The 17,309-nt window shown below is 42.8% G+C and overlaps 1 protein-coding gene across 2 annotated transcripts in view; it reads left to right on the forward strand.

Moving 5' to 3' along the window:
* Lhfpl2 (lipoma HMGIC fusion partner-like 2) overlaps positions 1 to 17,309 on the forward strand; it is a gene marked incomplete at its 5' end in the record, with an annotated part of 158,165 nt that continues 140,856 nt past the window's right edge. For both annotated transcript variants that reach the window (XM_005386018.2, XM_005386019.2), the window contains 2 exon segments: positions 1 to 174; positions 10,812 to 10,862.

Here is a 17,309-nt window from a genome sequence, read left to right on the forward strand (position 1 = left end):
CGGGCGCGGGTCGGGGGCGGGAGGCTCGGCTGCCCCTGCCCCGCCTCCTCGTCCTCCCCGCTGCGAGTCGGCCGCCCTCTCCCCGGCTCCTCCTCCTGCTCTTGGGGCTGCCGGCGGCGGCAGGAGGGCGGGAGCAGCGCGCGGTCCGGAGCGCGGGGACGGAACGCGGCGGCGGTGAGGACGTGCGGGTTTTGAGGAGGGAGCGGGCGGGCTGTGAGGAGGGAGCGGGCGGGCTGTGAGGAGGGAGCGGGCGGGCTGTGAGGAGGGAGCCGGCGGGCTGTGAGGAGGGAGCGGGGGAGCCGGCGGGCGCGGCGGGCAGCTGAACCCCATCCCAAGCGACGCTCCGTCCCCGCGTGTCCCTGCCGGCGCCGCTGAGTCCCGGGCCGGCTGCGCTCCCGCGGGCGGGAGGAGGCGGCCGCGAGTGGAGATCCCGCCCGGGCGGGCGAGGGACGGGCGGTGTGTGCTGGCTCCTGGATGGGTTTGCCTTTCTTTTCCTTTCTGTTCGGTGGTCCGGGGTTCTTTGAACTGAGCAAAGCGGTAGCCTTTTTCTCAGTCCGGTTCAGCGTCTCTACGGGAGATCAGCAGTTCTGTGCAGGGCGCGAGCGAACCGCTTCGCGACAGTCAAGGGAGCCTGGAGCAAACCTGGCCCCTGTCCGCCCGCTTCCTGTGCCTGTGTCTGCCTGTAGGAGACTGTCGGCAGCCCTCATGGAAAGTAGAACCAGTGTGTGGCGCCCACGGTGCTAGAGGGGACGTCTGTGACCTGCACACACTGTCCCGGCCTCGCCCAGGGGCAGAGGGCTCCACCCTGCCCTTTTTGAGAAAAGATCGGATGCTAATTTCTTTGGTGGCTTTTCTTGATATTCTTGGTTCTTTTTTATTGATTCTCTTAAAAATTACTCCTTTTGAAATTTAAGAGATAGAGAACACCTGTTAGTGGGAAGAATGTTTTAAAAATGGGGAAGAGAAAAACCGAGATTGCTTTTTCTCTTCTCTGCCAGACTGATGGGCTTTGTTATTAGTCTGTGTTCAAAACCTGATTCTGACAAAGTAATACCAATAAAACACTATTTTATAACAGTATTTACTGCTACATGGTCACACAGAACAAACTGCATGGCCTGTATTTGCAGCCCCACTGCAAACTTTTTATACTAGGAAGATGGCATTGTGAGTTGGAGAGGAGAGTAGGCAGGGGAGCCATTTGTCTCCAGATAGTCCAATTAGGAAAAATAATTACATTGCAAATGAACATCTATGATATAATTTGAGTCATGATGTATGAAGCAGTAATTTGTCTATAGGAAGGAAGAAGGGTCTTTGTGGATTAGAGCAAAGTTTTGCCTTCTTTAAAAAGTAATGTACACTGTTTTACCCGTGTATGTGTGCTGAGATGATTCTATGACGCCTGCTGAGAACAACCATGTGTGGATCTGAATTACAGAGGTTTTGCACTACACAGGGCTTGGATAGTATTGGGATGAAAAAATCCAAGGTGGGAGATGATAGTAAAACATTATGCTGAAAATTACATACCATATAGAATATACTTTCATGAACATTGTATGCAGCTTGCGAGCTTCTTTACTACAAAATTGAAGAGACTCAACTTCAGTCTGTTGAGTTCCCAGATGTGCCATATACTACCTGAACCTTGGGCTATTGCTCTCAGCCTTAGTTTCTGTATCTGTATAGTTCAAGTCAAAGTGTCATCTTGAGGATTAACTCATTGCTTTTGTAGAAGACTTAGGAGAGTTCCTTGCACTGAGTAAGTCCTCAGAAAATGTTAATGACATTATGAGTAGTACAAATGCCCAGGGAAAAGGGGATGCAAGGATACTTGATAACAGAGCGAGTGACTCTGAGTTGAGACTGTACCCATGCCCATGCTAGTCTGCACCCGAGCATACATGGTCTTTCTAAAACTTGCAAACTGCATCCTTTTGGCTCCTTTAGCCTTCTCTGTGCCACGATTTCCAGGGAGGATGTCATATAGGCTCTGTGTGGGTCTGAGGCAATACATGTGGTTTATAATTCCAGGCCTGACTGCCCCTTGCAATAATAGATTCTTGTGTCTCAAGTCCCTCCAAAGTGAATATTCAGGTTTTATTTGAAAAACAAAGAAAAACAAAAACAACTATAGTACAATAGGGGACATGTTAAGCAGCTTTCTTGGGAATCCTAGAATCAATGTTTTACTCAGCTTAGTATGCTCAGAAAAATACAAATAGTAAGTATCTAATCTCCAAAAAACAACTTTAATGTATGACTTGGGGTTAGTGATCCTTAGAGGAAAGTGAAGAAAAGATACTTGTAGCAGAGCAATATTTCTTGAGCAGGGCAACTATGTTGTGGTTTGCTCCTTCTAATTTAGGGACATACCTGTTCATTCATTCATTCATCCATTCATTCTTCCCGTCATTCATCAGGTACCTGGCTCTATTTTGGACTGTGGTAGTACAGCATAAACCAAAAGCAAGCCTCTGCTATTGCAGAGGAAAATTCTGGTGGGAGAAACAAGCTGTGTGTGCCAGAGGACCTCTGTAAATCCTGGATACTCCCATTTTGACTGAAAAGAATCTGCACAGGGAGACCAGTATGTTGGGTGTACTTTCAGTCTATGAGTCAGTCTCTTCTGAGGGAGATGATCTGGCAGAGGCTGGGGGTGATTATAGTGAGTCCAAAGGGTCCTCCGTAAAGATGAGAGGACTATTTTTTCTTGTGCTTTATAAAAAGATATATCCATACATTGAATAATGGCTGAGTAGAACCACCATCCAATGAAACAGATAGTTGTACACGCAGTAAAAACAAACAGCAGTATAGAGGTGAGACCTCTGAATTTTAGAAAGCCAAAGAAAGAACAAAGATAGGATCTGATCATCAAGTTCTAAAGCCAGGGGATAGTTTCATCTGGCTCTGAAATACTTGATTCTGTCATTGTAGAAGGTATGAGAAAGCAGAGTGGACACTTCATTCCTCATGTACCTTCAAGGTGACTAAAAGTTTCTCTTTCATCCTTTCAATAGGCCTAACAGGATAATCAAGGTGGTGTTTTTTCCTTAAAATTATGATAATACCTAATTCAATAATAATGCATTGGTTTAGTGTCTAGAAGGATTGAAAAGGTGCTCACAGGCACTGTTGCTTGGACTACAGTATGCTGCAGTTCCTAAGGGTGTAGGGTCTTCTGTGTTGAGCTGAGCAATCTGAAGTCTACCTTGATTGCTGTGTGAAAGGTGGATTTAGCAAGTGAATGTGGAGGTCGCACTGCTGTAGAAGAGCTCTGTGGCCACAAGGTGAACTGGATGACAGAATGCTGGGGGACAAGATGAGCTGGGGAGCAGTGCCTTGATGTAGGTTTGGAAAGGCAACTGCACTGCCTATTCATCTTCTAGGGTGGCCTTCCCAACAGGAAATCAGCTAGTACTGGAGCTGGACATGGCACTTTGCCTGAGATAAGTAGTTGTAGAAACTCCAGTTGGAACGGATAACCAGGAGTAATGATTTCAGTTGAAATGAAAACTAACCTATGAGCCTTCCAGTGGGAGATGTTCAGTTCAGCACTGGATATAGAAGCAGGAAGAGAGGTTGGAGCTAGAGATGGAGGGAAGAAGTTCTTTTCAGAGTAGTGAGAACTGGTTTCAGAAAGGCCTCCCTCTGTTGTCTGGTTTGTGGAGTTTTACTGAATCATGCTGGAGGTGAGAGTCATGTGTGTCTTTGTGACTAAAATTTTCTCTTTCATCCTTTCAACAGACCTAATAGGATAATCAAGCCCTTGACCTTGGCCTCAGATGGACAGGCCCATATGGTTGTTATTCTGCAGACTTGGTGGAATCTGCTCTGTTACTTTGGACTGAAATAGTTAAAGGAATGTGCATAAAACTGTTCTGAATGTTTGATAGCCAGGATATGTAATTGATAAAATCAAGTCCACCCCCGCCATGTGTTACGATCTGAATTTTTGTGTCACATGTTGAGTCTCTATCCCCTTATGTTATGGTACTTGGAGGTAGGGCCTTTGGGAGGTGATGAGGTTGAGATGAGGTCCTGAGAGTGGGACTCTGTATGAAATGGGATTAGTGTTCATATGAAAAAGGCACAAGAGATCAGGACTTGCCATCTGGGATCACAGCAAAAAGCTACTGTCTGCAAGCCAGGAGGAAGGCCCTTAAGAATCAAATCTGTAGGCACATGATCTTGGACTTTTTAGCCTACTGACTACTTCTTAGCTTACTAAGTGGAAATAAGTGTGTGTCTATTGAAGCCACACTCTGTAGTATTTTGTTACATAGCATCCTGAACAGACTAACATCCATATGTTGCATGTAAGAAAACTGTTAAGATGACTTGATTCACTTGCTGAGGATATAAGTGAGATTGATGTGCATCTATACAATACTGAACACAGCTAAAGAGGTGTGTTACCTGCATGTTTTCTTAGTCTAACCTTAATGGCATCAACTAGGTCAAGATAAACACTCACTTTTGACTTTGAGACTTAGAAGGTTAGTTAAGAGGACCTCAGTGTATTTTCACTTTTCCTCCTATAGGTTGGTTCTGATTTTGATTTAATACCATATTTTATTAATTAGGTGGTTTTTTTGGACATTATTTAAAAAATATTTCTAAGACTTCAGAGGTGTTTATTTGGGGATGAACTTTTGAGGTTTAATCAAACTAACTTATAAAACTCCTCACATCGTTTCCTATACACAGTTATGATACTGGAATGAAGAACTTTGGGTATTTCAGGGGTTCATAAAGAACAACATTGAACATTACTGAGGTGACACTGGTGTTGTAACAGTTCTTTCTTTGTGCCATCTTTATAAGAAAAGGTTCAACTAGGTGTAGCCAGATTGTCTGGCTTTTGGCTGCACAAGGATGATATGTTGAGGATTTGTAGCCCAGGCTGATGGAGCAAGAGTGTTAGAGCACTTTTAAATCTCTCCATTTGTAGGTTGAATCTCTCTGATTCTAAAAGGATTCCTCATGGGTAGCAGCTCCATATTTCCAGTTCCCAAGTCTTCATCTCCACCTGCTCTGCACACCCTTTCTCCTCAACATGGACTTCTGTACTGCAGAGAGCAGTGTGGACTTTCTTAGTCTCTGTACTAGAAGAACTAACTTTCTATTGCCCCAAGTGATGAGATTTATTTACCTCCTTTTTGAGCTTGTTAGGACTGTTGCTTTTAATTTGCATTTCATTTGTTTGTGGAATAATTGAAAAAATATATATAAGTAGACCTCAATGAATGCTCCTTGGAACTGCATGTACACTATTTGAATTGCGCACAGTCATTGCTTCTGTTACTGTCGTGGATTTAGGGTAAGTCCAGTGGGGGTGATTAATCCTTGTCAAGTCTGTGCCAGCGCTGACACCTCAGTTCACTCTTGCCTGCTTAGTGGGTTGGAGGGCATAGGCTAAAGTTTTAACTGGTTCTTTTGGATTCTGGGGTTATGGTATGTACATTTTTTTTTTTTTCAGTTTTTCACCTTTTCTGTAAGTGACATGTAACTTTTGAGATCAGAACAAAAGAGTTTGTGATTTGTCTTTTTTTGTATAAAACGCCATCTGCCTACTTATGTCTGTGATGTATCCATTGTAAGGTTGTCTATATCACTGAATAGAATTGAAATTCTTACTCATTGTAAACTTAGATGCAAATAGTGGAAGGCTACAGGAATGCAACAAGGAATGAGTACTATGACCCAAAGCAAGTCTAGGACAACTTCCTCCAAACAGTAGGGAAAACTGCACTCCTTAGAGTGGGTATAAACATCATAAGTGTTGTTTGAGAGTTGTTTCTGTTTAATTGAAAATATGTATTGAATTAAGTACTGTACTGGCACATTTTCTTTTTAATTATTCCAGTGTTCAGTAAAACTTGACCAGCAGTGAGATCTTAAATATCTCTTTAGCAAAAACCTTCTCACATACCCGGAAAATTAAGAGGGGCTCCTTTTCCTCTACCAATTCTATTGTTCAGCGTTTTCTTTCTTCCACACTGAGCTGTGTTGTCAGGGGCACCTGGAGTTCAAGCTTCCTTTCTCCTGGGCAGGCTGCAATTGGGCTGAGTTTCACAGTTGTTTTCCAGTTTTGAGGCATTTAGCCAATTGTTCAAGGAAGGCTCTAACTGCAATTGATAGCAGTATCATTTAATCTTTAGATAAGTGGTGCATGACACACATTTATTAAGGACCAAATAACTTCTTGAAAATTAACTTTATTCTCTTACCCATAGAGATCAGATTTTTTGAAATGACAGATAACAGGCTGGGTAGTTTGGGAATTACAACTTATCAGTAAGTAGAATATATATTTTATTTTTATTTTTATTTTTTTTTTTGGTTTTTCTCCGGTACCGGGAACTGAACTCAACCTTGCGCTTGCCAGGCAGGTGCTTTTGCCGCTGAGCTAAATCCCCAGCCCCAGTAAGTAGAATATATAAATGACTACCATGTGTTTATTAAATGTACACTTAACAAACATGACTCATCACCTTAAAAATAATCTAAAATCACATCCTTTTTGTTTAAATGGCCAACAGTCCGTTTCTAGAAGATGATTCTACATGGAGAGGTATGTCTAAACAGATACTTACTCTTTCATTTGCTCATTCTTATAGCAGTCTTTTCAGGGTCCCACTGTAGTGGAAGCTCATAATTTACTGACCTAATTACTGACTCTGCATGGATGCATGCCGTAGTAGGGAGTGTGGTATGCTGGCTTAAATAAGAACTGTAAGTCATTTTTGATCTAAATCTTTTTGGTAAGTGGGTGTGTTTAGATTGTCTTATTGGTTCATGTGTTATCTTTCCCCTACACCGCCCCCAGCTTGTGCTTAGTTCTCTAGTTCTTTCGTTAGTAAAGAAAGGGCAGCATCAGAAGACTCACAGCCGATGTGTAAAATGTATAAACTATAATAGAATGCTGAAAAGAGCTATGTAGCAGGGACAGTACTGGTGGAAAGGCCACACTGGATAAGATCCCAAATGATAGTGAGGGTGGAAAGGGTGACAGGTTGTGTATACACCTGTGTGGCCAGGTGGCTGAGGCTGTTTTAGGATAGTCTGATTAGCCTGCTGTGGGGATGCTGCTGCTTCACTTGATCTGAAAAATAGAGCCATGGGCCCTAAGAGTATGTTGACTTTCTTGGTCAACAAAAAATTAATATTTCAAGATTCTTTCTTTAAACAAGAATTTTCATGAAGTTAGATTTGCTCTGGCTTAGATATGCATGTTTGAGTTTTAAAATCATGACTTCCCATTTCTCAAAGTTTCTGGTTTCTCACATCTGGCATGTCCAGCTTGTCTAGATAATTTTGAATTCTGACCCTGTCACCTTCATACTAGCCTTCCCTCTGTACTTCGTGGTGTTCCTCAATACATTCTGCACATCAGTCATTCCAGTCCTTTGAGTTGTTGCTCTGCTCAACCTCCTTTTGTCATTGCCACCAAGTCCTCTTAGTAACCGAGGGTGCATCAGCCTTTGCTGGAGGTCAGAGGGCAGAGGGCTAGGGTCTGTGCCAAGAAAGAGAGGAAGCTAATCATACCCGTGACCCCGACCTCATTAACATTGTGTTAGATCCAAAAAAGCCAGCATTCCCTGACATTATTTGACTTTGGATTGTCTCTACTGATTTATAGTCATGAGGTTCATATTCCTGCCTTCTAAGGTAGGCATATGTAACAACCTGATGAGAATGCAGTAGACATTCAGTACTTTATACCTCCTTTTAACTACAATTGTGCTTTAGATTGTCAGATAGTCCTTGGGCCTGGGATAGTGATTTGGCTGACCACCAATCCCAGATTGACAAGACTTGAGTGGAGAGGATAGGAAATGGAGTTTGTGGGCTGAAGTTTATAGATGGAGTAAAAGCTTCACGCTGGTATTCCCATTCCTTCAAGCAGGGCTTCTTTGACTTATGTACCATCATCACCCAGAATCTCATTAAAAGGCAGCCTGTGGGGCTTGGAATTCTGCATTTCTAAATGAAGTCTCCCAGTGATACTGATGCTGCTTACCCTGTGGAGCACACTTTGAGGGGCAAGTCCTGCCATGAGTCTGGCTTGGCGATGAAACCAGGGAATAGCCAGATGGAAAAGTGATCTGTAAGGCTGAACTTTGCCTATAAGGTGCCTCTGGAGTCTGACTTGAGAATTGGTTGCCTGCTATTTAAGCCCAGGTTCTACTGGGGCAAGACCAAGGGCCAAGTCTGCCTGGAGCAGTTGTACAGAGATTTTATAGGTTAGGCAGGTTATGTGGGGCCTTGTCGTGAAATACGATGAAGTTGTATGGGAAAGGTTTTTAAATTTATTTTGTTTTTGCTAAGTTTTAGTTAAATTGATTTTTCTTCTTACATGTTGGTTATATTGCCTAAGTTTAACTAAAGAAGGCTCTAACTTCCTTCAATTTAAACCTGCATTTTCCCAAATACTCTGTAACTTTGAAGTTATGTGATTACAAAAATTTTAAAAAGTTGCCTATTGTTTCATTTGGAGCATTATTCTGAAACTTGCCTGATACTCTACTGGGTGCTGTCTACACAGCTGAATTCCCCTGCTTCTTTCCTGTGATTCCTACTTCTCATTTTGGAGTAGGTCCTGGGAATCTGCATTTTAAAATGATCAGGCAGGTTCTAGAAAGACCAATTTGAAAAAATGTCAGTGTAATTACCTATCTGTCTGAGCCTGTCTTACTGGCCATGGCTGAGAAATAACTGTACCTGTTTACCTGTTGGGTACATGCCTATTAAGTTGGGAAGGGCTGTCTGTTCTGTTGGATTCACTTCCATTTTTTATCTTGACAAGCTTTTGTTCTTACAGAGCGGCTCTTATCTTGGATGGAACCAAATCAGAGAGTCCTTTGTCAGCAGTATAAGAAGTTAGTTCCGTGAAACCTTTATTTTTAGGAAAGTTTTACAGACTTTACAGACTCATTACTAAGTACTCTGGGGCATTCTTTGGGATATTGGGCTGTGAGCAGTATAGGGAATCTTTAAGGTCTTGACTCTGACCTTTCCCTCTCTCCTCCCTACTTTGGCTCAGAACCTGGAGATAATGAGCAGATAATACATGACCAGAAAAGAGCCCCCATCCTTGCTGGGCCCGCTTGGTTCTGATCCAAGTGAACAGTGTGATTAAGATATCAACTTTCCACAGTATTATATCAGCGTTAACTTCCACTTCTACAGGTACAGGATCCATCTCAGCCACACCCTAAAGACAAAGTTTGGTTGTGAAACACAAACTGAGAAATGGTCAATGTGGTTGGATTGGAGGCGAGCGGCAGGAAGCTCAGGCAGGGCAGGCATAGCAGGGGCAAATGGGAAGGTCTAAGAGCTGCAGTGTGCAAATGTAGGGTGCAGTCCAGGATTTCAGTGGTATTGCTTGGTGTGGACTGGAAGTCCTCACTGCCTCTATGCTACAGTTGTTCTGTGGCTGTCCTGAGGTCCTACAACTCAGCCACCCATATGGACTTGAGATTATGGGCAGCTCCTGGAAGCTGAGTAGTATATTGACTTCATGATCTGTGTTGATCTAAACACTGTTTTGTAATTTGGATCCCATTTTACCTTTCTTTTTTTTTTGGTACTAGGAATTGAACTCACGACCTCACGCTTACTGGGCAGGTGTTGTGCCACTGAGCTACCTCCCTGGCCCCTGTTTTACCTTTTTTAAAAGAAAAACAAGAGCTGTAGTAACAAACAACAATGTGAGAAATTGCCCGCAATTTACAGAAATAATGCTTTTTTTCCAGAAGAGAAAAATGATAGAAATTCAAAGAGAGAGGGAGCTGAACTGGGCTTTTCTTAATCCTGAAATACTTTTTGGCTCCTGGGCCTCTGTGTCTTAGTAACCACAGGGCTTGTTCCATGCCCCAGAAGGAAACTTGATTCTCTTATAAAACCACATGGATCCTCCCAGGATGGCCTCAATGTTTCAATTCCTGGAGTGGTCAGATTCTGTATCTAGGTGGGAGGGAGAACATCTAGAAGGAGAAGCATGTGTCCACTTTGCTCAAAGCTTAAGTCCCCAAAACAACTGTTGACAACATTGCTTGGGAAATACCCTCTTCCCTGAACCCCATTCTGTGGAAAGGGTGGGCCGGTCCTCTCTGTCCCGTTGGTCTGCAAGGCTAGGAATTATTCCAAGCCTCCACAAAACCACCTTTGTGCATTTCCTTTAAAAAAAAAAGGGCTTCAAAAACCCCGTAGAGCGTGAGGCCTTGAGCACAGGGTCGGTGTTTGTTGTAGGCTAGGCCAACTCAAGTTTTTGTTTGTCCTCCATTATGGCCTACTTTTGCTTGTCAGGCCACAGGCCCCATTACTTGCTATGGAGTTTCTTTGACTCCTCTGGGATCAACTGGAGCCTCTGCACAGGCTCCTACATCGCATTGTACCTTCTTGGCTTGGCTATCTCTCAGCAGTATTGAGGTTATGTGTGCTGTTTACTGTGTCCTTTTGGTCTGTAGCTCTCTGGGGGTGGGGAGCCCAACATACGTCATTCATTTCTGGGTCTCTAGACATGTAAAAGGCTTTTGTAGTTGTCTGTGAGGTGGATGCTGCAGAGGAGGAAAGTAGGGCATAGGTAGGTTGAATACTTTGCTTATAGTTATCCTGCCACTGAGCTAAAACCAGGATTCTCACCTCAGTCTGTTTGATCTAACTTCTTGGTAGGTGACACTGCCAGGTTTTCTGCTCAGTGACCAGTGAGCCCTAGCCATGGTCTGAAGATCTTTACTTTTACCAGGAAAGGATGAACCACTCCAAGTTAACAGACATACCTTTTTCCTGTTTTTCAGGTAAACTGAGAAACAGACTCTTTGTATTTCACTGAGAAGCATCTCATACAGGTAAGGGGTTGGTTCCTGGTTTGTTCATGCCAGGTGAGTTGTTCCAGAATGGTATGATAGTGCTCCTTGATAACTGTCAAGGGTTCTTACTCATTAGAAATAAAATCCTTACACAAAGGATAACATCTCTGCTAGAAAAGGTCGAAAATGGTCCTCTGTCCTTGTGTGTGATTTGGTGGGGATATTTACCTAGCTGGTACTCTCCTTCTTGCTTTCTTTACCATCCACCCTCTTTCCTCCAGCCCTGCATTTAGGCTAGTGCTTTAGAATTCCTGAGATCCAGCCACAGCTTTGCCTATTATTTAGCAAACTGTCTGAATGAGAGGCTGTTTGTAGTATAGCTTTTCCCAGCTATCTAGCAGAATAAATCACTGCTTCTCTGTGCTCACGTGGCCTGATGCTCTTGTCAGGGTAAGCTTTGCTTACTTGTTTATATATGTCTTTCTCCTCTGGTCAATGAGCAACTTGTACTACCATCTCTCACCTAGTGTATCTCCCAACATGAAACAGATCTTCAATAAAAGAATGAATGTTGTTCTAAGGGAAAAAAATGCCCTAGTAAAATAAACAAAGGTACAGCCACACATACACCCCCCCCCCAAAAAAAAAATCACCCTGTGTTTCTAAACCAATTAAATGATTTTTAGAGTGCCTTCTGCATTCTGGGTTACTTGGTTCTTTACTCATTACCACACATAATTGAAAATTTACCATAATATAGTTAAATCAATAGGAGTTTGGATTTTTACCCATACTAAACAGGGTGAGAAGTCACAGTTTTTTATTTCATTGTATTCTAGAATAGTTTCAGTGACACTAGGAGGTGATGGAGCAGGTACTAAATGGGAGCCCTCTTGTCTGCTGTTGGAAAGATAAACATTGTCAGCCAGACCTAGAAACCCCAGTCACCTCAGCCATTGATGGGGAGATCACTGTAGGGTTGAACATGGATGTAAATATATAGTTAGTAAAGGAACAAACAATAGACTTTCCCCATTGGCAACCAAAAGGAAATAAAAACAGTGTTCTCAGTGGCATGAGCACTTGTTTTAAAACATAATTTAGACTTAGATGATTTTAGTAAAAAGCTTTGTGTTAACACACTTCAGTTTTCTCATAGTTGTCAGTGAAGTGGGACTTTGAGAGGTGCAGTATCAGGTTAAACTGATAACTGCTTTGTCTGTGGATAGGAAGAGAATCTCCTAGAGCAATGGTTTAACTTAATGGAACCTGGCTTCTCTTGGGAGCTAGTAGGTGGCTAAATTTACTGAAGCCTGAGGTGGTACTGAAGTCTAATCAAAGCTCTTTTTCAGAGCAGAATGTGGCTGTATATTTTGCTGTTACCTTCAAATTCTGCTTCTGCAGCAGCATGAGTCACTGTCCAGCATTTCCAATTGCTTTGGTGGGGTGTGTGGAGCAGTGAATCAGAGAAAGAGATTTCTGTGTGTGTTTCCCATGACCAAACAGAGGTATTAGTAGTGCTGGGTCAGAGAAGTAGTCACATACCTATAGATTCTTCTACCTGGTGCCAAGTCCTAACTATAGGGCTTCCTGAAAGAAAATTTATTGAACAAGGCAATAATAGGACTTTAACTCCCAGCTGACCATCTTAATGGTTTTAAAGTTTCCTAGGGCTTGGGTAAAATGAAAATTCCAGGAATTTGAAATTTGCTCACGAATTTCTACTCTGTGGAAGTAATTTGTCTTTTGTACTTGGAAAATAAACTAAGAAAATGAAATGAATACATTGGATGTTAAAATATGATTGGGTTTTGGGCGTCTTTGAAGTTTGAGGTATTACTGAATATTTGTGTCACACCTGCCCTAGAGAGGCTGTGTGCAGGGTATTTGTTGGGCCTGGTCTTCACTCTGCCCAGCACAGGAAATGATTAACTTAATTCATTATGAGCAGTGAATTCTAGGAGATGTCTGACTCTCAGAATGCTTCATGTTTTACAATACAATTCTTACCAGGTTAGAAAAAAACCAAAAACAGTGAGGTAGGTCAAGACCTCAAGTTATTGGGCTGGTTTTTTCCCTATAGGGCTCAGACATAGGTATATACTGAGGATACTTCACAGAGATCTCTAGTTGGATCTTGACCACCCCCATTTCATTCTAATTAGAAAGCCCAAGAAGTAGTACAGTTCCTGAGTTTCCTTAGAGCTTTGTGATATGTAATACATATTTTGGACTTGTAGCATTATGCTGTTCTTTCATTAAGTGAAATGTTTACTCTCTTTAAAGATGAGACTTGAGTGCCTCATCAGTTGAATGTGTGTATATGTTTTTATTATAGCTGTTTTATGCACTGGGTTTGATCTAAAGACACTGTCCAATGTGGGCTCCTTATGTTCAGGTAGACACTTGGGAACAATCAGAGCAATATCAAGTAGTAGACACAATAGCTGGTCAATTGCTCTCAGACTCTGGTGTTATTAGCATCTTGGACTCTGATTGACAGTTCTTTTATTACTGAAATGCCTAGGTCTGTGTACCAATGAATGGATAGATGGTTAGATAAATGAATGGCACTCCCCTCAGCCAGACTCTTTAGATGTTTTTGGTTTTCTGAGATGAATTTTGAATCTTCAGCTGTAGTTCCTTAAAGAGGAAGCAGAGTCTCCAAGATAGTCTTTCAATTTCCGTGTGAAGCTGGTTTCTTTACTGACATCTAGTTTGCTTTATTCCATTTCTAGATCACAATTCATGGATAATTTGGGAACCACTTTTTACTTGGATGAGGTAGTATCTTGTCAACTATAATTTGTTGGCCAGTTTGTCTTACCTACTTTAGAGGTTGTATAGTTGATTTGAAAGGCTTACTGGTCCTTGGTTCCAGGAAAAGTTGATTTTCATTGGGAGATCTTGAATTTTTTTTCTTTACAAAAGAATTAACCACCTTATGCCCTCTTTCAGTTAAGAATAACTCTTCCCTATTCTTTAGTGTTTTCTTTGGGTTATAGATCTGAGTTGGAAGGAGGTTCTTTGGGTAACTAGTTAATGAAAGTAACTTTTCAATATAGGCAAAGGACAGTTGTTTCTTCTCCCATCTCTTTTAATGGCAAAAAGTAGATCCTTTGAATTTTCCGTGAGTCCTTTTCTCTGTGGATCATTCTCTTATGGAGCAGTTGAGTACTGGCTTCTGGAGTTCTGTCCTCTCAGGTCCCTTCCTAAGATCCAGGAAGCCTTGGTTGGCTCCCTGCAGCCTTTGCTGAAGCTGACTTCCTAATGGGAAGCTCTGGTGCCATCTCTCCTACATCTCCTCTGCATCCACTGGATTCCCTTTATGGCTGAGGTGGTACTTTTTTCTGAAAAAGAAAACAAACAGTTGTAGCTCCCATTTAGCCCAGCAGGCTGGTGAAAACAGTTCTCATTCTCCTTATTCCTGGCTTCAAAGTGCACTTAACATTTTATGGGAATGATCAGCCCTCCCAAGGTGCTGGCCTGAGTAGACCTGTGTGTTAGCTTGGTGGACAATTAACCACACAGACCTCCTCCTTTTGCTTTGGCCTTTCTGGCTGAATTGACACTAATGCTCTGAGTGAGAAGGGACTGCTGCTCCTTTGAGCAGAGCACCAGGCCTCAGTAGGGAAACATTTGATCTTGTTCAAAGGAGATGTCTCTGAAGCATGAAGATTGAACTGATTGTGACCCCACCCTAGGGGATGGAGGAGCTCCCTCTGGAGAGCAGGCCAGGAGGAAGAAGCCATCAATCACTAATCCCATTGGCCTGTGGGTCTTTGGGGTCTCATATTCATTTAAAGGAGAAAGAATTACAGTTGAAAGCAATAAAGAAGTCCTTAAATGAGAGGATCAGGGGGTCATTTTATCTAATTTTGTGGTTGTTAGTGAGGAATAAAAGGGAAAGGAGATAATTTCTTTAGCCCTTTTGAGATCTTTATCAAAGCACATGGCATTTGGGGAGGTGGCAGAGCCTCACAAGGCTATTTCCTTCCTAGTAAACCTAAGGCTAAAGTTTCCATAGAACCTGGGAGGGCTTGGGAGCCACAGTATTCTCTAGGGTACTATGGTCAGGAATATATGGTTGGTCCTGTCATAAGGGAAAGGCTAGTGGCCAGAAGTCTCCGTATATGACTGCCAGCTTCTCAAGATCATGATGTTTAATCTGAAAATAAAGAAATCCATCAGGTGAAAGGCCTTTTTAGGTTTGGGATTCTTTCACCTCTGAGGAACACTTGCCAGTCATCTGTTGTTGATTTGATTTATTTGGAGCATGATGATCATTAACATTCTTTTGGGCTGAGTGACGTGGAAAGCCTTAAAGCATGTGGTGTTTTAGCAGCAAAGTGAGAGCAGTGTCTTCTATTTGATGAGTGCCGTTCTGTTTAGCGTGTGAGTTCATATCTGTTCCTTTCTGAAAGTCTTGTTGGGTCGGCAGGTTTTCTTTGCATGTTTCTATATAGAGAAGGGAGAGAAAAGAGAGGCTGTGTGACTTACCAGGTCTCCCAGTAGTGAAGTAGGAGATTTGAATTCCATCCCTAGACTTCTGACTTTCAAATTGAACTTTTTGGGTCGTCATTATGGAGAACAGAGTGGAGGGGATGGAGTGGGCAGAGAGGGAGGAAAGCTTTAAAAATTCTTCCAAGAAAGGAAGGCAAAGTGGTGGTGCATGGACAGTTCTCTGCACCAGCCACCAGCTGGCACCATTCCCCAAGGCAGCTTGGTTTTTTCCTGAAGAGGGGCAGAGTGACCAGAAGAAAGGGAGGGGGAGCTCAAGGAGATTGGGGATGAGTAGGTTTGAAGGGCTACTTGTGTGTCTGATCTGGGGTACCTGGGATAAGGTAGGATGTGGCACCCACTGTTCCCTTTGTCTCATTTACACTCTTTCTGGCCCATACCCAGTTGCTTTCTTGTCTCCTGAGTCTCTTCAACTATGTAGATTTCTGCTTAGTATTTGTGGACTTACCTCAGAAAACAAGAGAACTTGTCTTGAGATGTACTAATAAAAATCCTATTAACTGCTGTTAAGTGCATTTAATCATAGCTTAGATTTGTATAGTTCATATATAAATCTGGGTTCTCATTTGATTCAGGAACTATTTTCTGCCTGTAAGTTAACAGTGGAGGCTATAGAGGCCTCCCTTTCTGTCCCTTTCTGGTGGACCTGGTGTCCTTGGGAACTTCCAGAAGGTGAGACTGCAGCCAAGTGTTTTCCCAAAATATCTGAGGGGAACTCCTGGGGTGAGAGGCAGTGAGGACAGGTCATCGCTTGATTCAGTAATGCTTCTCCACATCCTGGAGAGAGTCATTGTTCTGCAGTCCTTGGGGGCAAGAGTTCTCTTGCTTTGGTGGTATTGTCCCTTTCCTTCATGACTGGCTAATCAGAAGTTGGCTGTACTTTAGTGCCTCTTAAAAGCTTTTCTTTCTGCTGTTTTCGGGAAGTTGAAGTGCATGGTTAGAAATGCTCTGAGTTGATGAAGAAGAAATAAACAAACCCAGGCAACAGGTGAGGAGGGCTTGTTAGTCCTGCCCCTGGCTTTCTGTAGGATCTAAAGGGATCAGATCTCCTGTGTGTGGAGGGTCGTTATGCCAAGAAGCCTGAGATGTGCATGTCAGTGAGTTACAGATGAGGGCACTACTTTGGCTAATAGACTCTGGAGTGGAAATATGTAGTTCATGATTGGCAGAATGGAGGTAGGTCACATGGCAACAGCCTGAGCTATATGAATGTGGAATTAAAATATCATCTGTTCAGGGATGCAGAACATTCCAGAATGCTTCAGTCTTCTCTTGGCAGTAATGCAGAGACTAAAGAACAGGAAGGCTGGGAGGGGCTCTGGAGAGCTTTTTGACCAAGCCTCTTATTTCAGATTAAGACATTGACTGACTTGACTAAAGCCTGTTGAGGACTTTTGCACCTCTGGTCCCTGGCTTTTGTACCTCTCATCCCTAGTCTTAGGTGATTAATAGGCATTTTTTAGAATGAATGCTATAACGGAAAATGTGACTTCTGACTGCAGTCTTGTGTTCTGAGACATTTATAGGCTGCACATTTGACAAAAAATGGTGCCAAGTAGCTTCTATTTCATCTGTTTGAGGCTTTCTTGAAATTATATATAGATCAGAAAATTGAGATGTAATATGATCAAACTGGTTCCTTCCAAGTTGGTGAGGTTTAGGTGAAGACAGGTGTGCTCAGGCTTGAAGAGTGGGTGGGAGGCAGGACTGCCACATTGCTCTGCACGGTGGACCCCTTTAATATTGGGTTCTGTGTTAGTGGTGCCCTTGGGATATCGGCAGTGGCCCGATGGCTCAGCCTTCTGGAAAGGATCAGGATGACTGGGAATAAATAGGTATAAAGTTAGCCCTCTCTATAAGCCCCACTCTCCTTTTGTGGCATAGTTGATTCCTTTTCAGAAGGATGTGCTGTTTGGGGCTCATCAGACTCAACAGAAATGTGTGCCTGCACAAAATGCTACAGGT

This window comes from Chinchilla lanigera, unplaced genomic scaffold (genome assembly GCF_000276665.1).
Source record: "Chinchilla lanigera isolate Chin_1 unplaced genomic scaffold, ChiLan1.0 scaffold00024, whole genome shotgun sequence".
NCBI lineage: Eukaryota > Metazoa > Chordata > Mammalia > Rodentia > Chinchillidae > Chinchilla > Chinchilla lanigera.